Source organism: Helianthus annuus, chromosome 14 (assembly GCF_002127325.2).
Source record: "Helianthus annuus cultivar XRQ/B chromosome 14, HanXRQr2.0-SUNRISE, whole genome shotgun sequence".
NCBI classification, from domain to species: domain Eukaryota; kingdom Viridiplantae; phylum Streptophyta; class Magnoliopsida; order Asterales; family Asteraceae; genus Helianthus; species Helianthus annuus.
In genome coordinates this window covers 151,865,027-151,880,455 of record NC_035446.2, presented here as the reverse complement: position 1 = coordinate 151,880,455, position 15,429 = coordinate 151,865,027, and positions in this window count along the sequence as shown.

The window sequence follows — 15,429 nt, the reverse complement described above, 5'->3', positions numbered from 1 at the left end:
TTAAGGGTTCCTGGAAACCTAATATTGTTCAAGTTAACATTACAAACCACAAATTGTTTTTGATGCTAAGAAAGCTACGAATCAAACATCAGCAGAGGACTTAGAAACCCCGGAACCTTCACCTCTCACCTTCTTCGCTTTTTTAGACTTCTTAGTCTTTGCATCACCATCACCGCCTACCGCTGAAGCCTCCAAGCTTGCATCCTTTGGAACACCTTGTTCTGCTGAAAAGGTGTCATCACTATCACCCGAGTAGGACCTTTTCCTTGAAAGGGAACCCAATATCTCAGCACAGACCTTTTCATTAAGGCCTTCCGGCTTCAAGTCCTGCAACACAGCAAGAGGCTTACCAAAACAAGCAGAAACCTGATGAATGTAAGGGTAGGTCAGCTTCTCCATCTGTAGCAACTCTCACTAAAAGTCCTATTTATTATTAGTCTAATAGGAAACCAAATTGAGAAACCCAAGTGATTCTGCAGAAACCCTAAGATTTCCAGAACAATCAGAATCAGGATCAGGGCCCCTAAAACTCAGAGGGGGTAAAACCTAATCAATATTTATCTTCAGAATTCGTTGTTCAAGTTAAAACTAATCGTACAACTGACTCACCTAGGCTATGCAGATGACCAGGCTACCCTAGGCCATAGGGGTGTGCCCCGCGACACGCGACAGGGACCAAGGAACCCTTCGCGACACGCGGGCGGTTCCAATTTTCAGTATATATAGAGGGGGTTGGCACTTGACATTCTGCTTTACTTCGACGTAGAAATTCTCAATATCCACTGAGTTATAGTTCGATTAATACAAACACACACCAATCCCGAAACGCTGCTACGATTCAGGGTATTAATTCGATCGCTATTACGATTCAACGTCCGATCGATTGAAACTATCCAACGTATGATTAAGTGCTGCTCAAATTGAGTTTATACTTTGTTATTCGTCGTGATTTCGACTTGAATATTTGAGTATTATCCAATTTCGGACTATGCTCTGTTATTCGTTGTGAATCCGCTGAATTGTTAAGTATTGCACTTTGTTAATCGTTGTGAGGGTTTAATCTCGTGAATTGTCGTAAATGCTGTATTGGTTACTTACCTAATTTCGTGTGCGTTAGATTATTAGGCTTATCAGTAGGCTAATTCCCATACCCTCACAATCAAAGAAGATAAGCAAACCGAGCAAAGCAAAAGCAAAGGTGAGTTCACGAACTTTCTACAAGGCACGGCCATCCTCCAGAGGTAGGATGCCACTCCACTGATCTTCGCACACATGCCTGTAGGGCCGCGATGCGACGCGATACGGATACTAACCTTCGCACACATGTCTGGGAGACCGCGATACGGGCTAGTAAGCCAGTGAACCAACCGTGAATTCACTCAACTTTGTTGTTGACTCGTTGTTACATGCCTTGCAGGTCGTTAGGTCCCTAGCTTAAGGAGCTTGCACAAGGAGGCGTGGTCGTTGTGGGAAAACTTATATTAAACTTGTGTTTTGCTTCCGCTGTAAACTCAAACTATGTTTTGACACCAATTGTATTGTGGTTGGTTTTTATAAATAAACTACATGCTTGTTCAATATGATTGGTGGCTATGATCCTGGGCATGTCACGCCTCCAAGGCGGGGTAGGGTTTTGGAGGGGTGTGACAGAGTGGTATCAGAGCCATTGGTTATAGTGAACTTGGTTTTAAAAAAAGGAAAAGTTTTTTTGATAAAACCAGACTATAACCTGTACAGTAATCCGCAACGATGCTTCTCTCCAAGTGCAAGACTCAATACTTTACTGTGTTATTTATTTTAAGTGTTATGGCTAAGGTTAAGTCTTCCCTAAGTATTTCATGTATCCAACTTTAAGAAATATCTATCTGACGAACAGCTGGTAGTACCTCTTCAAGACACATAAGTGAATGAAAAATTTAAAGATTAGTTGAGAAACCACTTTAGATAGAAGACAGAAAGGTTAAGTTTCTCGAGCATAAAAGATTAGTACTAGTATCTTTACTTATTCGAGTAAATCTCGAGGACGAGATTTCTATAAGGAGGGGAGAATGTAGCAACTCTCACTAAAAGTCCTATTTAATATTAGTCTAATAGGAAACCAAATTGAGAAACCCAAGTGATTCTGCAGAAACCCTAAGATTTCCAGAACAATCAGAATCAGGATCAGGGCCCCTAAAACTCAGAGGGGGTAAAACCTAATCAATATTTATCTTCAGAATTCTCTGTTCAAGTTAAAACTAATCGTATAACTGACTCACCTAGGCTATGCAGATGACCAGGCTACCCTAGGCCATAGGGGTGTGCCCCGCGACACGCGACAGGGACCAAGGAACCCTTCGCGACACGCGGGCGGTTCCAATTTTCAGTATATATAGAGGGGGTTGGCACTTGACATTCTGCTTTACTTCGATGTAGAAATTCACAATATCCACTGAGTTATAGTTCGATTAATACAAACACACACCAATCTTGAAACGCTGCTACGATTCAGGGTATTAATTCGATCGCTATTACGATTCAACGTCCGATCGATTGAAACTATCCAACGTATGATTAAGTGCTGCTCAAATTGAGTTTATACTTTGTTATTCGTCGTGATTTCGACTTGAATATTTGAGTATTATCCAATTTCGGACTATGCTCTGTTATTCGTTGTGAATCCGCTGAATTGTTAAGTATTACACTTTGTTAATCGTTGTGAGGGTTTAATCTCGTGAATTGTCGTAAATGCTGTATTGGTTACTTACCTAATTTCGTGTGCGTTAGATTATTAGGCTTATCAGTAGGCTAATTCCCATACCCTCACAATCAAAGAAGATAAGCAAACCGAGCAAAGCAAAAGCAAAGGTGAGTTCACGAACTTTCTACAAGGCACGGCCATCCTCCAGAGGTAGGATGCCACTCCACTGATCTTCGCACACATGCCTGTAGGGCCGCGATGCGACGCGATACGGATACTAACCTTCGCACACATGTCTGGGAGACCGCGATACGGGCTAGTAAGCCAGTGAACCAACCGTGAATTCACTCAACTTTGTTGTTGACTCGTTGTTACATGCCTTGCAGGTCGTTAGGTCCCTAGCTTAAGGAGCTTGCACAAGGAGGCGTGGTCGTTGTGGGAAAACTTATATTAAACTTGTGTTTTGCTTCCGCTGTAAACTCAAACTATGTTTTGACACCAATTGTATTGTGGTTGGTTTTTATAAATAAACTACATGCTTGTTCAATATGATTGGTGGCTATGATCCTGGGCATGTCACGCCTCCAAGGCGGGGTAGGGTTTTGGAGGGGTGTGACAGAGTGGTATCAGAGCCATTGGTTATAGTGAACTTGGTTTTAAAAAAAGGAAAAGTTTTTTGATAAAACCAGACTATAACCTGTACAGTAATCCGCAACGATGCTTCTCTCCAAGTGCAAGACTCAATACTTTACTGTGTTATTTATTTTAAGTGTTATGGCTAAGGTTAAGTCTTCCCTAAGTATTTCATGTATCCAACTTTAAGAAATATCTATCTGACGAACAGCTGGTAGTACCTCTTCAAGACACATAAGTGAATGAAAAATTTAAAGATTAGTTGAGAAACCACTTTAGATAGAAGACAGAAAGGTTAAGTTTCTCGAGCATAAAAGATTAGTACTAGTATCTTTACTTATTCGAGTAAATCTCGAGGACGAGATTTCTATAAGGAGGGGAGAATGTAGCAACTCTCACTAAAAGTCCTATTTAATATTAGTCTAATAGGAAACCAAATTGAGAAACCCAAGTGATTCTGCAGAAACCCTAAGATTTCCAGAACAATCAGAATCAGGATCAGGGCCCCTAAAACTCAGAGGGGGTAAAACCTAATCAATATTTATCTTCAGAATTCTCTGTTCAAGTTAAAACTAATCGTATAACTGACTCACCTAGGCTATGCAGATGACCAGGCTACCCTAGGCCATAGGGGTGTGCCCCGCGACACGCGACAGGGACCAAGGAACCCTTCGCGACACGCGGGCGGTTCCAATTTTCAGTATATATAGAGGGGGTTGGCACTTGACATTCTGCTTTACTTCGATGTAGAAATTCACAATATCCACTGAGTTATAGTTCGATTAATACAAACACACACCAACCTTGAAACGCTGCTACGATTCAGGGTATTAATTCGATCGCTATTACGATTCAACGTCCGATCGATTGAAACTATCCAACGTATGATTAAGTGCTGCTCAAATTGAGTTTATACTTTGTTATTCGTCGTGATTTCGACTTGAATATTTGAGTATTATCCAATTTCGGACTATGCTCTGTTATTCGTTGTGAATCCGCTGAATTGTTAAGTATTACACTTTGTTAATCGTTGTGAGGGTTTAATCTCGTGAATTGTCGTAAATGTTGTATTGGTTACTTACCTAATTTCGTGTGCGTTAGATTATTAGGCTTATCAGTAGGCTAATTCCCATACCCTCACAATCAAAGAAGATAAGCAAACCGAGCAAAGCAAAAGCAAAGGTGAGTTCACAAACTTTCTACAAGGCACGGCCATCCTCCAGAGGTAGGATGCCACTCCACTGATCTTCGCACACATGCCTGTAGGGCCGCGATGCGACGCGATACGGATACTAACCTTCGCACACATGTCTGGGAGACCGCGATACGGGCTAGTAAGCCAGTGAACCAACCGTGAATTCACTCAACTTTGTTGTTGACTCGTTGTTACATGCCTTGCAGGTCGTTAGGTCCCTAGCTTAAGGAGCTTGCACAAGGAGGCGTGGTCGTTGTGGGAAAACTTATATTAAACTTGTGTTTTGCTTCCGCTGTAAACTCAAACTATGTTTTGACACCAATTGTATTGTGGTTGGTTTTTATAAATAAACTACATGCTTATTCAATATGATTGGTGGCTATGATCCTGGGCATGTCACGCCTCCAAGGCGGGGTGGGGTTTTGGAGGGGTGTGACAGAGTGGTATCAGAGCCATTGGTTATAGTAAACTTGGTTTTAAAAAGGGAAAAGTTTTTTTATAAAACCAGACTATAACCTGTACAGTAATCCGCAACGATGCTTCTCTCCAAGTGCAAGACTCAATACTTTACTGTGTTATTTATTTTAAGTGTTATGGCTAAGGTTAAGTCTTCCCTAAGTATTTCATGTATCCAACTTTAAGAAATATCTATCTGACGAATAGCTGGTAGTACCTCTTCAAGACATATAAGTGAATGAAAAATTTAAAGATTAGTTGAGAAACCACTTTAGATAGAAGACAGAAAGGTTAAGTTTCTCGAGCATAAAAGATTAGTACTAGTATCTTTACTTATTCGAGTAAATCTCGAGGACGAGATTTCTATAAGGAGTGGAGAATGTAGTAACTCTCACTAAAAGTCCTATTTATTATTAGTCTAATAGGAAACCAAATTCAGAAACCCAAGTGATTCTTCAGAAACCCTAAGATTTCCAGAACAATTAGAATCAGGATCAGGGCCCCTAAAACTCAGAGGGGGTAAAACCTAATCAATATTTATCTTCAGAATTCTCTGTTCAAGTTAAAACTAATCGTATAACTGACTCACCTAGGATATGCAGATGACCAGGCTACCCTAGGCCATAGGGGTGTGCCCCGCGACACGCGACAGGGACCAAGGAACCCTTCGCGACACGCGGGCGGTTCCAATTTTCAGTATATATAGAGGGGGTTGGCACTTGAAATTCTGCTTTACTTCGACGTAGAAATTCACAATATCCACTGAGTTATAGTTCGATTAATACAAACACACACCAATCCCGAAACGCTGCTACGATTCAGGGTATTAATTCGATCGCTATTACGATTCAACGTCCGATGGATTGAAACTATCCAACGTATGATTAAGTGCTGCTCAAATTGAGTTTATACTTTGTTATTCGTCGTGATTTCGACTTGAATATTTGAGTATTATCCAATTTCGGACTATGCTCTGTTATTCGTTGTGAATCCGCTGAATTGTTAAGTATTGCACTTTGTTAATCGTTGTGAGGGTTTAATCTCGTGAATTGTCGTAAATGCTGTATTGGTTACTTACCTAATTTCGTGTGCGTTAGATTATTAGGCTTATCAGTAGGCTAATTCCCATACCCTCACAATCAAAGAAGATAAGCAAACCGAGCAAAGCAAAAGCAAAGGTGAGTTCACGAACTTTCTACAAGGCACGGCCATCCTCCAGAGGTAGGATGCCACTCCACTGATCTTCGCACACATGCCTGTAGGGCCGCGATGCGACGCGATACGGATACTAACCTTCGCACACATGTCTGGGAGACCACGATACGGGCTAGTAAGCCAGTGAACCAACCGTGAATTCACTCAACTTTGTTGTTGACTCGTTGTTACATGCCTTGCAGGTCGTTAGGTCCCTAGCTTAAGGAGCTTGCACAAGGAGGCGTGGTCGTTGTGGGAAAACTTATATTAAACTTGTGTTTTGCTTCCGCTGTAAACTCAAACTATGTTTTGACACCAATTGTATTGTGGTTGGTTTTTATAAATAAACTACATGCTTGTTCAATATGATTGGTGGCTATGATCCTGGGCATGTCACGCCTCCAAGGCGGGGTGGGGTTTTGGAGGGGTGTGACACCATCTGCTCAACGGAGCCTTTGAAAACATCGGAAGCCTCGGGACGGAACAAAGGAGACTTCTCCAAAGGTTGACCGGATTCATGAAGCTTATAACCAGCGATGAGGCCTTGGTGTTTCCCCAGGTTGAGCAACTTAGTATAAACTTCACCAAGGGCAGAATTAAACTCCTTGGTATGAAGAAGGTAAGTAACGACCTGATGAAAACCCTGCTCAATTAACCATTGATTATCAAGAGTGGATCGAGCAACCGAAGACTTCAACCCCTCATTTTCCTCATCAAAAACCCGTTGCTGAACAAATAAGGCTTCCCTATCAGCCTTAAGCTTCAACCGATCAGCCTCAAAGCTTTTCTTCAAGTTACCCATCTCGATCTCATGCGCCCTAGTAAGCTCACTAACCTTTTTGTCCCAGGCCTCTTCCTTCTCAGCAAAACCAACTATCTCCTTTTTCATCACAGCCATGGAGGATTTCATTTTATCCTTCTTCTTAGAAAATTCCTCATATTCATGCATCCTCTTGTGAAAACGAGCAATCCCTTGAGGAAGCATAGAAGCAAGGTTACAGGTGCTCAAAATCATACGAGATAACATTAAGTCATCATCCATCCCAGCAATAGTATTGTGAACCGAAGGAGGAGCAAGATGACTCAAAGCATCTTCACAAACAGCAGCATCTTTAAAGCTATCATCATTTTTCATCGACCAACCAGGCACATAAACCTCTTCGGGATCCAACCCTTCAACATCCCTGCTCGAAGAACCCTGAACAGGAGTCACAACAACCTTTTTGCTTGAAGCTTTCTTGCCATGAACAACTAATCCCTTCTCCTTTTCAACACCTGCCTCAACACCTTGATCTTCAGAAATTTCAACATCATCACTCAATTCCACTGGTTCAGTAGAAGTGGATTGAGGAGCAGCCTTCAACAAACGGCGGGTAGATCGACGGGTGGAGGACTTAGGAGCACTAGGCTTAGAAAACCCTTTGACATTGGAAGCACTAACATAACCAGAGCCCTCAAACCTTTGCTCAGCAGTTCTAACAACAACATTTTCACCCGGAACGGATGGAGCATCCCCAAACACAACATCAGAGGTGTCGTCACTCTTAATGAAATCCAGGGCAGACATGACCGCAAACAATAAAAAACAAAAACACATAAGGCATAAGTTAAGAAAATGCAAAGAGGGCAAAAAACAAAAAACACATACCCGTGCCATTTCTCATTAGAACCGGATCCCGGTTGGCATTTCCCCATATTTTACTAACCCCTAATAGAACAAGCAAATGTTCAGGGAAGGGACGAACCCTCGAAGGGCACTCCCGGATGGCTTGGAGAAAAGCATCATTCAACTCAGATTCAGAGGGCTCCGGTTCATTGAGAACGGCATCCGGGTGCCTCCACACCATCTTGAATGGGACAATAGAATCAGAAATCCAGAAAAAACGATCCTTTCATGTCCCAAGTGTTGTAACCATAGACGAAATGAGACAAGAATCAACCTTGGACGTTTCAAAAGTGAACCAATCACCATTTTTGGCTAAACGAAAAAACCGGCGAAAAAGCAACAACGAAGGATCATATCCAAGGGCATGGCACAAAACCTCAAAATGCAAAACCCTAGCCATACCCTTCGGATGAACTTGTCCAAAGGAAATTCGATAATATTCTAACAGATTCAAAACAAAGATAGAAAAGGGATAACGAAGATTCGAAAACTCAAAATGACGACAGTAAGAGCAATCGAACCAGGGGTCGGTTTTTCAACAGGAACATCACAAGCAGGAGCAGTCGGTTTAAACATTTTATCAATACCATATTCCATACAAAATAATTCTACTTCCTCTTGGGTTAATCGGGAAAAGGATTTTGCTAAATCCTTACGAGCACCCATTTTTGCAAAGAAAAATACGAAGAATGTAATGAAATACAAAGGAAACCGAGACTAACCTTGGAGAAAAAGGAAGGGAATCGCAGAGAGGAACTTGATGGAGTTATGAGGAAAGTAAATGAGAAAATGCAAATATAAAAAAGAAAATAACCTAATGTAGGGGTAATAATGGTAAAACAGTAACTCCTGCAAAAACCGCCACCCTATGAACTGCCATATGTCAATTAAAGCAGTTGTCAGGTATTCAAAATTCAAACATTAACTGCCAACAACCTTTCAAGCCTTCAAGCATTGAACCCTTAAAAACCTTCAGGCAATAAAATAGATGTACAAAAGTCAGAAGTCTTTGAGCTCATTCCCCAAAAACCTCTGACTTGGGGGGCTGATGACGGGGGTAGCCCAAGATCAAATAAAATGACTTAAGTACACACACGTCCGAAAGGTTAAATGGTTCAAAGGTTAAAAAGCTGTAAGGTGGGGAAAAGCAATACGGAAACAGTAGCCAGTCACATCCTTGGATTGCTTCACCAACCCACCAGCCGTAAAAGCAATGCAGGTCAGCAGAATACATGCTATTATCCGGGGGACAAAAGGCTTCAACCCCCGAAAGGGTAAGCCCCTCACTGCAAGTGAGGTCACTAGTCAAAAGCACTCTTCTTTGGGAGACATCTTCTCCTATATAATTGACACTTCATTTACTGAGTTGGGACATTTCGGATCAGACTTGTTTCCTTAAACTCTGGTCCTTTACATCGTGTACTTGCTTCATGCAAGGTGCTCTCACTCACATCTCACTCACACATATTCTATTTGTTTCTTCATCCTTTTCTGAACACATTTCAGAGTAGGATCTTCAAACAACAAAAACAAACTAGTGAACCTCCTTCCACGTCTTGCAAACGTGGGGGGACCCCACGACCTGCGTTAGGCAAGGTTAAATCCTTTAACCCTTCTGCCTAACCATCCTCGCTACTAGGTTTGGTCTATTATTTGTTGCATAAACAATAGATAATTAGACCACGTGTAGTGGTACACATGAATAATGCCCTCACCCTGGGGCGTTTTACGTCATGTGATAGTCCAGTCAACAATGGGGCATTATAGAGCATTTTTCATAAATAGGTGTAGTGGAGATGTAGAATTAAATAAAAAAAAACTATCAAAAAATGTTATTGGACAAAAAACCATCAAAAAGGTGATTGGTCAACACACAAAGAGCTTGGGCGTGAAAAAAAAACAACGCCAAACCAGATTTTATTGAAAAAAAACGCCCAGGGGATGGGAGTCTGGCGTTGTGGGGCGTTTTTAGGAGAAAAACGCCCAAAAAACCCCACTACGGATGTTCTTATAGGGGTTTAGAAGCAAGAGAGAGAGAGAGACAGAGAATCGAATCGACGTAGAAAGGGAGAGAGCTTGAACAGAAGGGGATCCGGCCACGGCCTACGGCTGGCCACCCTGATTTGGGAACATCTTCGTCTTCTACCCCCTTTCTGCAGTTCCGACTCTGTTGCTTCGTTTTTTCCTACATTCATCATGGTGGTTTAGGTTTTGAGCTGCTGGTTGATGATACCATTACTGTGTTAGGGTTCTTAAATCCTCATTTCCTCTTCCGAAACTCATCTGTTGCTTTTATTATAGGTTTTGACCCACTAGTGTTGTATGTAGGTAAAATGTTCGATGAAATGCTTTATATATTTGTTATATAAATTGGGTGTCTAGTCGTGTTTATTTGGATCATGAAACAAGGTTCTATTAGGGCTCTAAATGCTGAACTTCCATGGAAGAATCAAGACTGTGAGATCTTCTAATCCCTGGATTAAAACTTGAAACCTAATAAGATTTTTTAATGCTATAATTAATGGAACATGATGGGATTGAAGATTTTGAGTTTCTTCTATATTTGTAGCTTTGTGCAGATTGTAAGTAAATTTTGAAGGGGCACCATCTTTTTCACCCAATATCATTTAGGAAATCCAAAATACTAAACAAATTTCTCAAGCAATGTTACAAGATTCTAAGCTTTTATTCTACTGTTGTGTAGATTAATACTTTTTATAATAGGGCGGACGAGGAACCAATTAACCCAAAGAAGTATTTTTAACTTTCATGTAACCAAGTGTGTTAGAGCTTGGCTCGGGTATTGGGTTTGTCCTGTTAACCCTTGAATTGTAATTTAATGCTATACATTGCTGGTGTACTAATTTGTTATGTTCAATTCCGAAGTATTTGTTTTTAAGCAATTTTTACCTTTAGGCTTATGATGAAAACACTTATCATGGGTCATTCAAATGGGATTAATATAAAATCAAGTAAGCTTTGATATACTTGAAGAATATTTGGAGGGAAATCTTGAAGCAACAAACTGGGGACGAAAAGTTTTTGGCTCTAGAGATAATGCTTTGTTTCAAGATTATCATGGGATTTTATCTTTTAGAAAGTACAACCTTTTTACCAAAATGTACAAACCAAATATGTTCATATGTATTAAGCAATGATTAAGAAGGTCGAAATTTTGATACTTGATTGTTTTGGCAATGGCAGGTTTCATGGAACAAGTGAGGGGAGAGAGCAAAATTCAACCTTGAAAGTGTTGTCTGAACATTTGGCGCAACCACGGCTAATGAGCTTTTAGCCTTTGTTTTGCCAGATCTTGGTGATGCTCAGACTACAACATCAGTTCAGATTGAACAAAATATCATCAATTAAGTGTAACACCTCGTAAAATCACGTCCAATGATGTATTGACACTTGTAATAAACCCTAATGAAGTCAAATACTGAATTTAAGGGACTTATTTTTCGAAAAATCGAAAACTTTGATTATGAAAGGATTCGAAGTGTTAGCATACCTAAAATAAGTTTCTAAATAACCTCTCACGATGATTATATTTACAAATGAGCCACTTGTCGATCAAGTGTAGCCATTTACGGAATAAATTGAAAGTTTGCACAATAAAGGGTTAAAAGCGTCAACATGTTAAATTCTTACCTCTGAGTGACCTTTTAACAAACCGGGAGCTTCATGATATTTGATTATACTCTCGGGAATGCCAATTATTGGCCAACTAAGGCTTTTTATGCCTATAAGTAAAGTTACGCGCAACTTTGCAAATTAGAGGGGCTAAAAGTGTCAATATGTTTAAATGTACCTCTGAATGACCTTTTAGCGAACCCGAAGCATCGTGATGTTTAATTATACTTTCAAGAATGCCTAATATGGATTATATAAGGCTTCAATGCTATTAAATGATGGGATGCGCAAGTTTGCGCAATAGAGGGGCCTAAAGCGTCAACTTTTGAATCTACGCCTTTCGGTGACCATTTAAGCGATCATGAGCATAGTATTATTTAGGTATATGCTTGGGAATGGTCAATATGGGCCATGGAAGGCTTAGATATCATTAAACGGCATCTCGTGCTACTTTGCGCAATTAAAGGACTAATTGCGTCAAACTGCAAAAGTACGTCAATTCGCAGGGTATCGGACCTTTCGGAATGTGACCATGAGTTAAACATACCCTATTTATTCTTTATATAGCTTAGATATAGGCTTAGAGGTGTTTGGTGCGCAAAAATAAACTTTTACGTCATGCAGGGACTAAAAGTGTCAAAAAGTGCACAAGTTTGCATTTTCGCGCATATCTTGCATTCTGAATATCCTCGGACACCCAAAAATTTATGTAAGCACTAAAGTATTTTATTTTAGTGTTTGGCTTGATAATATTCCATTCGTCGCGTAATTTGGATCGTTTTTAGCGTCCGTCCGTGTTTCGTCGTAATTAGCCGAACAACGGGCCGTATGACCAAACGAACCGACATCCGGCATATTTTTGAGCATTTTTTATGTTCCCTATGCTTAGGCATCATTTTAGAGCCTTAAAAATAAACGGGCCTTGGATGCGTCGGAAATGGCATTTGGAAGTGCAGGGGCCAAAACTGTCAACTAATGAAAGTTCCCATGTGTAGACCTGGTCCTTACGGACCGTATGGCTGGACCCTTACGGTCCGTAAGCCTTGCTCAGCAACCAGAAACTGAAAACCAGCTGTGGTTTTGCTTCCTTTCTCACATTTCTTCAATCTAGGGGCTGCCCATTGCTTAGTAAACCATGGGTAAGAGGTGTATGGCTCATATTTGATCACGCTTATTAAGGAACGATCCTAACGGTCCTCAAAAACCTATAAATACCCCTTCCCCACTTCCTTCATAACCCACACTTGATTCTAAATTCTCTAAGTTGAAGACCTTGCTCTTCATACCTGAGAATTTGGGATCAAACCTCCTTGCTTGGACCCTTTGTAAGTGTCCTTTCGTGCTTAGTTTAATTTTTAGCAGTTATAACCGAAAGTCAAGCATTTTCGATAAACGCTTTGACTTTTAAAACGGTTAAGCCATTGTTCGCAACGAACATGGCTACGTGACAGTAATTAGGTAGGTGTTAAACCCTCAAAAGGGCACCTCCTAATTACCACGTTCACTTAGTTAAATTGTCGGGTCAAATAAAAGGCAATCGGGTTAGTCTTTAAATAAATTCAAAAGTATAAATATAAAAGTCATAAAATCAGTTTTCTCACTTTAATAACTTGGTAAATATTAGTTGAACATGCCTAAGCATGATTCAACCCGGCAATTCTAAGTATAGGCTCGGTTCGGAACCGAAAGTCGCAAAAGTTGACTTTTGCTTTGATTTTCAGTTCTGACCCGATTTATATTAGTTTAGATATGCCTTAGGATTCCATTAGGACTATATTATAAGTTAGTATAACCCTCCAAGGTTATACAACTTGGTTCCATAGAAATCCTAGTTCATGCATGTTTCCGTTAAATGCCTAAATGTTGACCATTATGCCTTTTGACCCTAAAACGAGAATTATGAAAATGTGAGAGGACAATAATCTTTATTACTCATTTATAAACTTGTCCCTAAAATTTGACATCATTTTGAGGTCTAGATTAGGAGTTATGCTCATTAGCGTAAATGAAAAGTTTTTTTATTAATTAAACGGCATAATTAGCGTATATCCTATCTAAACCCAATTTTTGATATCAAAATTTTTACCTACTGATATAAAATAATATTTTGGGATTTTTAGAGATTTTTATTTATTTTTAGGCGGAGCATAACATAGGGTTCTAAGCTTGATTCGGTAGTTGTCGGTTTTGCCCTTTGGGCTATAAAATGAGTTTTACAAATCCTTTTGATGCCAAACCTTTTTCTACTAATCTAATATGATAAATAAAATGTTTTGAGCCTTCTGGAATAATAAAAACATCAGCTTTCCTTTGAAAACCCAGAAATGGCTCCAAATCGTCTTTTTAAGCGTTTTTAACGTATAGTATGTATCAAAACTATTTTAAACATATAAGGGTTGATACCTACTGATATATTCAGTAAATTTTTATATTTTAACAGTAAGGAAAAGTTTTAAACTCAGGTTTTCAGTTTTGACCTTTTAAGCTTATGTGAAATTACCAAAATGCCCCTACGGCGCATAGTTTGGTTATAAATAGTAAATTTCACCTATATGCTATACCCTACTGTTATAACTTATTAAATTAAGTATTTTTACTAATTATATCAGACCTGAAACTCAGATTTATAATTAAACTCTTTTATAACCTTTTAAATGACCAAAATACCCCTTCGGGGCATAAATTGGCTTTAAATTCGCTTTGGGCATAATGGAAGGTATCCTACTGATATCACAACATATGTAAGGCATATTGACTTATTGACTTAGGAAACCTGTTCATGACTCTTGTGGTTACCCGTTACGCCCTTTTCGCGTTCGGATCGACTTATGTAACTAGTTTGCATAAATTAGCCGAAACGGGACAAACCTTATCGTTTTTATCTCAAAATCCAGAATGTGTTTAGTTTACCCTTATTACACAAGTATACAAGCTTGTCGGGTCTAAACCACATTCTAATCCGGTTCTCGCTTAATCATGCGTTTTGAACCGTATCCTCCTTTAAAACTAGCCGGTCTAAGCTTAGGCTTAATTAAAGACCCGTTAGGAATCTAATAGGTTATTAAAAATCTTCGTTCCAGATTTAGGAGCCTAGTAAAAGCTATATGTACTTGCTTGGTGGTATACGGCTGGGATAAATTGTATAGATTTGCTCAGGTAAATACTTTTAACTTATTTTCCCTATACGGGCTTGGGGTACGGTATATAAAATACCGCTTGGTCGGGCATTTGACCTTAATCGTGGGTGGTTAAGTATTATCAAGATGACCCGTTTAAAAATCTGTTTTGTTTGTTTTGCGCATTTGGGAGTTTAATGACCATGTCCCGGATATCCTTGGCATCATTCAAAGAATGGCCACGACCTTAGCACACAGGTGTAGGCGTACACCCGTCAGTGCATTTATAATTAATAAAGTATAACCGCCAGGTATGAGAAAAACTCGCCGCGGGACTATACTATGTGGTGTGTCTATTAATCTTTAACCTGACATGATCAGGGCTACTGAACGCATAACAGACATGTAAATCTTTTACAAGTTTATATTCAAATAATTATCCCAAGTTATAAAAATCTTTTGTGCCATGTGCATTTAAACCAATTTTCTTAAACATTTTCAAAATGAGTCAGTTAAATTGTATTTTCCAGTGAAAACTGACGTATTTTCCAAAAAGGCTAAGTGCAGGTACTAATCGGAATAGGTTGGCTACTCCTAGCATCAATAAAGAGCCTCGCAAGCTTAAGATGCCTAAAGTCTGTTGAACAATGTTTCATTTATCTTTGATCCGCCTGTGGATCCTTTACTTTCCGTTTGTAATACTTTGATATTACTTTATATCGGATTGTATTATATACTATCATTTGATTCCGCTGTGCATTTAAATTGTGTTGTTTGACTATGAAGATATCAACTACATCACGATACTCCCCACTGGGCCCACCGGTAATACGTGGAAATATCGGGGTGTGACATT